This window comes from Triticum aestivum, chromosome 5D (assembly GCF_018294505.1).
Source record: "Triticum aestivum cultivar Chinese Spring chromosome 5D, IWGSC CS RefSeq v2.1, whole genome shotgun sequence".
In the NCBI taxonomy this organism is placed as follows: domain Eukaryota; kingdom Viridiplantae; phylum Streptophyta; class Magnoliopsida; order Poales; family Poaceae; genus Triticum; species Triticum aestivum.
This window is the reverse complement of record NC_057808.1, coordinates 24,693,764-24,700,447: the sequence shown is the minus strand read 5'-3', so window position 1 is coordinate 24,700,447 and position 6,684 is coordinate 24,693,764.

The window sequence follows — 6,684 nt, the reverse complement described above, 5'->3', positions numbered from 1 at the left end:
GCCTGGCCTGCGCCCCGTGCGTGCGCCCGCCCCTGCCGGCGATGCTGCCCGCTGCAGGCCGCGCCTGCGGCCTTGCCCTGCTGAACCTCGGCACCTACTGCCGCCCGCGGCCCTCCTCCACGCCGTGCCTCCCGCGCTTGCCCTGGCCGGCGCCTCGCCGCGCCACGGCGGCCTTCGCCCGCGTGCCTGGGTTCATCCCTTCGGGCGCCCGCACCCAGCGCCCGCCCCGCTAAGGCCTCTGTGCCACTGTCGAACGGGCCCCACGCCTAAAAAAAGAGAACAGAAAAATGTATGAACAATAATTACTTACTTAATTAACTTAATTTAATTTAGGCTTAACTAGGTAACTAACCTAATGTGTCTATTACATACGGGCCCTGCTGCTAACTAAAAGATGTTAAAACTGAAATAACACATGTGACACTGACATGCGGGACCCGCATGCACTATTCACTCTGTTGACCAGTCTTTGTTGACTGGGTTAACTGGGCCACCTGACCCACCTGTCAGCCCCTGGTGCACTGCTGGGTGCACTGCACCGGGTGCACCCAGCTCTTTTCTGTTTATTTTTCGAATTAATTATTTAATAATTTCAGAATATGGCAAAATCATTGGAAATTAATATAAAATAAATCGTAGGTCAGATGAAAATACTTTGTACATGAAAGTTGCTCAGAACGACAAGATGAATCTGAATACGCGGTCCGTTCATCCACCACACGTACCTAGCATGGCGAACCTGCAACCGTCCCCCTCCGGTTCGTCCGTGCGAAAATGCCAAACTTTTGGAAAGCATTCCTGGATGTTATCCCGCTACGTCGGTATCGTGTAGCACCGCGTTAGAACACGTCTAGCTCTGCCTGTTGTCCTGTTATGCTCTTGCTTGCTATGTATTTACTATTTCTTCCCCCTCTTCTCTCCGGTAGACCCCGAGACCGCTGCTGATGTCCCTGTGATCGACTACGTCACCGACGACCCTTCTTCCCTTTCAACGGAGCTTCCAGGCAAGCCCCCCCTTTGATCATCCCGATATCGCCCATTCCATTCTCTCATGCTTGCATTAGATTTTGCTACTGGTATTGTTTGCTCCTATTCTGATGCATAGCCTGCTTTTGTAAGCTGCTCACTGTTACCTACCTGCTTGTCCTAAACTGCTTAGTATAGGTTGGTTAGTGATCCATCAGTGACCCCCACCTTGTCCTTGTTGCCCATGCTTCATCATCGAAGACCCGATCAACGGGATCGAAGACCAGGCCCCGACACTGCACATCACTTTCCCCTTAGTTGCTCGACACTACTGGGTTACTATCGAGTGCCGGGGGTGAGACCTCATCAGCACTTCTGATGTTACCCTGTAGTGTAGCTATTCGGTCGTGGTCATTGAGGGTGATTTCGCCTTAACCACTTCCGATACGACTCTGTCGTGCAACCCCTCAAGTGTGAACCTCGGGGGTGGTTCCTCTTACGTTCACCATGATGATTACATCGAGTGGAATCCACCGGGGGTGATTCCTCGGGTTTTCCCCTTGATGTTTGGACACACAGTTACTATGGTTACTATGACTTTACACTGAACCATGTTACTAAAGATGGGTCGGCCCTGAGGGGTACCCGCGCGAGCTTACTTGCGAGTGATGTGGAGACGGGTTGACCTGGAGGGTGCCCGCGAGATAATTACGAGGCGTGACCGGGCATTCCTAGCCCTTGCCGCAAGTCCTCGAGACGGGGCAACGGGGTCACATCTTTCGTGAGTCTCTGCTTGTTACCGCGCGTTCCTAATCCACTACGATTTGGAGATTTGATCCGAGGGGCCTCTAGCCTGATAGCACTAACCATCACGTGGGCATAGTATGGGCGTTCTGCGTCGTATGCATCAGCCGAAGCTTAATATACGTTATCGACTGAGCGGCGCGCTCCGGGTTGGACTGGTAAGCTCCCGCCTTTTTAGGGAGGTAGCTAGGTCTGCTCACCGGCCGCGTACGCAACGTGCAGGAGTTCCCGGGGCGATGGCCCATGACCCATGGGGGCATAGGTTTAGTCCGGCGTGCTGACCTCTCTATTAAGCCTAGGTCAGGTTGCGGCGTATTGTTTGACCGAGGCCGGGCATGACCCAGGAAAGTGTGTCCGGCCGGAGTTAATCAAGCGTGGTGGGTAAGTTGGTGCACCCCTGCAGAGAAGAAAACATCTATCGATAGCCTGTCCTACGGTAACGGACACTTGGAGTTATATCCTGATCGATACAACTAGAACTGGATACTTGTGATGAGAAATGGATTGTGATGATAACTGGATAGTATGGCTCTGGGATTGCTTTCTCGCAGGGAGTCGAGAAAGGATCTCTGGCCGAGGTTGATAACACTACTACTACTTTACTTTATGCTACTCTACTCCCTCCTGTTGCTGCAAGATGGTGATTTCCAGAAGATGCTAGTCTTCGATAGGACTAGGACTTCTCTCTATTCTGGCATTTCTGCAGCCCAGTCCACATATACAACCTTCCTTTGATAATGTTGCATATGTAGTGTAGATCCTTGCTTACGAGTACTTTGGATGAGTACTCACGGTTGCTTTGCTACCCCTTTTCCCCCCTTTCTTCTTCTTTCCGGTTGCTGCAACCAGATGTCGGAGCCCAGGAGCCAGATGCCATCGTTAATGCCTACTACTACGTGGAGGCCGCCGACGACCAGGAGTAGTTAGGAGGCTCCCACGCAGGAGGCCTTGCCTTTTCGATCGTAGATGTTTTGTGCTAGCCTTCTTAAGGCAAACTTGTCTAACTTATGTCTGTACTCTGATATTGTTGCTTCCGCTGACTCGTGTGTATTCGAGCTTATGTATTCAAGCCCTCGAGGCCCTTGGCTTGTAATATAAAGCTTGTATTATTTTATTTGTGTCTAGAGTTGTGTTGTGATATCTTCCCGTGAGTTCTTGATCTTGATCGTACACATTTGCGTGTATGATTAGTGTACGATGTAATCAAGGGCGTCACAAGTTGGTATCAGAGTCGACTGCCTGTAGGTAGCCCCCTTTCCAACTCCTTGGCCGAAGTTGAGTCTAGTCACTGAAACACTTCTACTAACATTGGTTGTGTGTCTTATGGGCCCACGTCGCCATTTGGTGGTATTAGGATCTTTTACTCCTCATCTATACTCTGGGACTCTGGTCTCTCTTCCATTCGGGTTAAACGAATTTACTAACTCTAACTCTAGGATCTCGTAACCACTTCCTACCGGAGAGTCCCTTCATTCCAGATGATCGCCTGCTTCACCAGAAGACTTCGAAGTTACTCTTTGATGTTTTCCCGAGACCCTTGTGCCCACCGCCTTTGCAATTCCCTGCCACCGATATATCCTTATGGATAAGTACATACAGTTGCCGTTCATACCTTTGTCCCTAGTTGCTCTAGTTTCTAAAAGATGCCCCAAAATACTATCCATTGTCCCGAGAACCCCTTCTGCAATTGCATTGAAGTTCTTTGCCACATGAATACCCCTACGAATAATTCCTCTCAAGTACCGAAGATTCTTCATCCAAGTTGTTTGAGTGTTTCACAAAAATCTTCGAAATCCTATTCGATCTTCCGAAAATCCTTAGCAGCGTATTGCTCTTGAAATTCTTGCTTACTTGCATTATGGTTAAATCCCATAAGTATAGTAATCTTATTGGCATCCTTTGTCATTATCATTTGAGTCTGTTGATTCAATATGTTGCGGATGCTCGCAATCCTCAGTCGGATCATAGAATTCATCCTTCCGGCTTGGACGTCATTTGACCAAGAGTTGTTTCTCAACCAATCAAATTGCCGTCAATTGTATCCCTAGGGCTATTCAACTTACTTATCTTTTGATCAGAGCGTCTGCTTCTGATCTTCTATTTTTGAAATCATGATTTCTTTGCATTTAAGCATCGAATTATTCAGATGTTTCTATAATCCGAAGCCTTTGCATTCTTTCTTCTTCTGGTTGAGTACCGATACTCACATCAGATCCTATGTGGACCGCCAGATCCTTTGTTGGATTTTATCTAACAACGTCCTTCATATTCAATAATCTCTTGGAGCCTTTCCTCAGATACATAAAGCCTTTGGTAAATTGTATCCTCTGCCTTCTCAACCATGCTCTGCCTTCGAGCTTGTGTTATTTTACTCGTGGAGTTTGTGGTATATGTTCCGAAGATGCCCCTATGGGTTGAACCTATGCCTTCTTAATCCATGTGAACCCGAGAGTTTTCACGAGTCATACTCTTCTAGTGTTTTGCCAGATAACATTTCAACACTACAACTTCATTGAACGCGAGAAGTAAATGAAAGGTTATGCATTGGAGAAGTGGGAGTCGACCTTGAACTTTGTGTTCATGCCCATGGACCTAATGTGGATCTTATCATGGAAGCTTCTTGTGATATAATAATCCCCTTATTATAAGTTCATATGGTATCTATGTTTGGTCCTTTGCAACTGTGGTTCTCACCATGATTGTTCCCCTTTAATTCCATTTCTCGGACAAGTTAAAGCACTTGTCTTCTGCAAATCAATGCATCTCCGCAACCTCTATTTTGATCTTCCTTCGAGTATTACCCTCCGGTACCTCAAGAATATCAAAGGACTGTGTTGCTTCCTATGAGTCTTCATCTAGTATTGCTTCTCACCGATTTCAGATTTTCCCCCGGGTTCTGAGTTATTGGTCACTCGAGAACACCTGTAAGAGAATCGATTCCGCACTCTGATTCAATAACTCTAAGTAATTTTCATTGCTTACGAGTTTAATAGTCCTCCAAGTCATTCCTAACCTGATCGACTATATCATTGTCGTGCTAATTTTAACTGTGCTACCTGGACCTTATTCCTGGAGCACAACTTTTCGACGATGAGCGAAGCTTACGTCGATCTTCCTTCTTATCATTCCACCTTGAACAACAAGCTTGAATCCGAGCTTATGTCGTATCCGGGGTTCCAATAGCCTTCGCTTCATCATTCCTTTTGCTAGATGTCATTGCTGCTCGATGGCATCTTCATAGAGCCTCTCGACAAAATTTGTCGTGATCACCATCAATATACTGCCTTGTTCTAAGATATCAATCGAATTCTTGAGGAGAAATACCATCCTTGCTCGTCGATGATTCGTGTTGTCATCGACACCATCCTTGACTTCCTGCCAATACAGACTTGGTCATGTTTTGGTTATATCTTACATTCCTTGACATTCTTGGAATTGTTCCTTTGTACTTTTTGTGACCTTCAGATTCAATCTTGCTTGAAACACCATGTTAATGTTACCTTGAAGCATGACCGTGGTACGCCGAACAACAACAAGAACATTGAAAGTGCATTGCCAAATGTTTCTTGCTCTATTATCCAGACACCGTTGTAGGGATACATCATAAATTCCCTTGCCCCTTTATCCAAATGGTGATGTACTTGTTGTTCTGACATGTATATCATGCTGTACTGTTCCTTGGGAAAAGTTACACTCCTAAATCTTGTGTTTAAACACATTTTCCTTTTCGTTGTTTTTTTAACCTTTCTTGTGATCCATATGATCTAAGCAATAATAGTTCCCTGCTTATGTAAACACCTCGGTGTACAATTTGTCAGTAAGACCTTGTTATTATTGCTGTTGACATTCCGGTAACCACCGATGGACGAGAACTTTGCCTACTGGTCCGCCTGATTCAACGAGCAGGAAAATAGTTCTCTTTGTCCCTCGCCCTTGGTACCAATGATTGTTGCCAACATAACTGATAGGCTATCCTCTGACTTGCCTTGCTATCATGACCGTGCAAGAGGTCAGCGCCCTTTCTACTTTTAACCCACATAGTGGGCCCATAACCCACAGTTCCACAGGATCGAAACTTGACTCTCCTGTACATCCCTGTCTTCCAAAATTGTTCCTCACGCTTGGCTTCGTATGTAATTCACGAGCCACCTTCTTGTGATCCGTTCTGGTATCAGATGCAATACTTATTCCCGTCGCTCTGAAACCCTTTCACACTCTGTTTCAGGTAACGAAAGATTGCCTACCCGATTGAAGCTTCTTATTGCACCTTCTTACCTTGCTCTTGATGACTTTCTTGAATTTCAACTCGAGAGATGCCTCTTTGCCACGTTCACTGAGATAGTCCCCAGGTAATTATCTTGTGTTGAGCTCCGTCCTTCCCAAGTCTTTTCCCCTTACTCCACCCCTTAAATCTCGGGACCAGATTTCTTGTAGTGGAGGAGATTTGTAACACCCCCGTGTCATGCTACAGTAATCCCCTGTTAATGGTGCCATGTCATCTTGTTACTGTTGCTAATCTTCACTTGATCCAAATCACAATTCAAATTCAAATCCAATCTAAAGTCAAAAATTCTTATTTGCCAAACCTGAAAACTAAAAATGTTCAAAGTGTGGCAAATAATCCCCTAGGTATTTGTCATGTTGGAACCAACCTCTTTTTGTTTCCAAAAGTGCTCCTGGAAATTATTTAGTGGTCCAGCAGCTTTTAAAATTGGCCTTTTGAATTTCAAAAAAAATGATTAGACAACTCCTTTTGGCCTCAAACTTTTTGTGACTTCTAGAAATAATGTGCTTCATTTATGTGACAAGTCTCATATCTATCAAAACTCCTTTAGTTTTATAATTTGAATAAAGCAGTACCTAAAATTGAAAACAGAATAGAAAAATGTAAAAAAAAGGAAAACGAAACCCCCC